This window comes from Capsicum annuum, chromosome 3 (assembly GCF_002878395.1).
Source record: "Capsicum annuum cultivar UCD-10X-F1 chromosome 3, UCD10Xv1.1, whole genome shotgun sequence".
In the NCBI taxonomy this organism is placed as follows: domain Eukaryota; kingdom Viridiplantae; phylum Streptophyta; class Magnoliopsida; order Solanales; family Solanaceae; genus Capsicum; species Capsicum annuum.
This window is the reverse complement of record NC_061113.1, coordinates 250,070,666-250,073,135: the sequence shown is the minus strand read 5'-3', so window position 1 is coordinate 250,073,135 and position 2,470 is coordinate 250,070,666.

Genomic DNA, 2,470 nt, shown 5'->3' with positions numbered 1-2,470 from the left:
CAATATGTGCATCTTCCCTTTATGTGTTCAAATCATCTCAACATCGCCTCCCCATTTTGTCCACCACGAAAGCTACTCCCACCTTATGTCGCAAAACTTCATTTTTGATCTTCTCTCTCCTAGTATTTCCACACATGTATCTCAACATCCTCATTTCGCTACTTTTATTTTCTGAACATGTAATTCGTGATCGGCCAACACTCCACTAACATGCCTCATCTTACCACCACTTTATAAAACATTCCTTTTAAGTCTTGATGATATATTCTTATCAAACAAACAACAGAAACAAGTTTCCATTTCATTCATCCCTCTCCAATAAGATGTGTAACATGCACTACCTCTTCTACCTACAAAGGGAATTTTATAATGAATATTACTCGTAGTTCTTTCTGCTGTTAGAGCAAAAAGATTGAGAACAGCACTTCACCACACCAACTCCAAGTTACAAAAGAATTGAAAATAATGGACATTGATAATTAGTCAATTATAGGCGGGTGGGCAACATTTCCACTGGTGTCGAGTCTGCCGACTGAATCAAACAGCGATATATCTGTTTTAATAATACTCAATTACTAAACCAACCCCATGAGTATACCTAACACACCGCAGATAACTACCACGATCCCACCAGAACCTCCCGACCCTCGAGAATCCAGCATGGAAATTGAAAGCCCAGCCTACTCCTCCTTCAAGGACGTCTTTCTCAATAAGGAAAAAGAAATCAACCGTTCCTACAACATCTATGACGGGCTCCCATTGGAAAAGGAAGAGAACGATGAAGATGCAATCGAACTAACCGACCAAGAAAAACAAAGGATCTATCAACCATAGAGTCTATCAGTAATCATTAAACTCTACAAGAAACGATTGTCACATGCCTACCTTAGAAACAAACTCACTGACCTGTGGAAACTGGGTGAGAACTTAATCCTCATTGATCTGGGGAATGACTACTTCATTGCCAAATTCTCCCTAATTAAAAGCATGGAACGAGTCCTGAATGAAGGGTCATGGTTCATCACAGGAAACTTCCTTACCATTCGGAAATGGGAGCCCAATTTCGTCCCCCAGGAAGCGAGCCTCACCCACACTGCAATTTGGGCACGTCTACCACAACTACCAACCGAGTTCTACGACCAGCAGATTCTCGAGAAGATCGGAAGGAAACTTGGTGCCTTACTCAAGATCGACACCTGCACCTCCACTGCGCTGCGTGGACGCTATGCACGCATTTGTGTACAAGTACCATTAGAGAACTCACTTAAATCCCACATTACCATTGGCACTCATAGACAAATGGTGATTTACGAAGGGGAGAAGATCTTGTGTACCAACTACGGCATGTTGGGACATACTCACGGGGAATGCCCTACCACCACGACACCAATCTGCACCGGCACCCCATCCACCAGTGAAACTATACAGCTTCCTACGGATGGCCAATGGCAGGTCGTCTCCTTTCCAAAAAGGAGGACGCCCTTGAAGAGAAGCCCAGAACGGGTCAGCAACACTAAGGCCAAGGCCCAAACACAGGTAAGGGTCTATGACAAAACCACAGGTATGTTCACTGACCCTGCTTCAGCCCAAAACCTGAGTGGCCCAAATCAAATCTTGGATTGTGGCCCAACTCCCCATCATGATGGCAGGGCCCCTCAAAATAAGCCCAAAAAGAAGGCCCCAACAATAGGCCCACTCCGGTGCCACACATGCACCCTAATGAGAATGCCCCAACCAATATACCCTCTGAATTTATTACCTTCAATAAATTCATTCCACTGGGAACTGACGCGTTGATTAAATGCGATGGGGCCTCTATGCCACCCCTCCTCACAGACCTGCCCCTACCTTCACATTGAAAACTCCATCCGTTTCTACGGTTATTGGAAAACCCCTAAGCAATCCCTTCGCCATTGCCCTAAGCAATAATGAGAGCAAAACGTTTGAAGTGACCGATGAGGTCACTTCAATTAACTGCCCTAATATTACTACTACTAATGCCACCTTGAAAGAATGGTCGGAGGAAGCTACTCACACCTTTTCCAAATCTACTACTTGCCTTTTCCAAACCTCTCCCAATGGACCCGAACTTGGAAAGCAGCACGACGCCCTCAATCTTCATCTCAACACCACCTGCGCCAAACACAACTTCGACCTCTTGGATGGAACTTGCACTTCAAGGAGTCCATCTGCAATTTCAGGCAAAGGTGAGAGAGAAGAACATCACTCTAATACTCCAGGACCCGGCATACCTAGCCCAAATAACCAAGAAAGCCCTGGACCAAGAGGTGATGGAAATGGGGAACCAACTATGACAGCAAACAATGCTCAAAACTTTTTTTTCCAAAGCCGGGAACCTGACTCCACCAGAGGAGCTCAACAACCTCATGAACCAGGCTTTTGCGAACATGTCACTCTTTCCCGTGGAAACTTACATGCTGACCTCCCAGGCACTTACTTTCATCCCCAA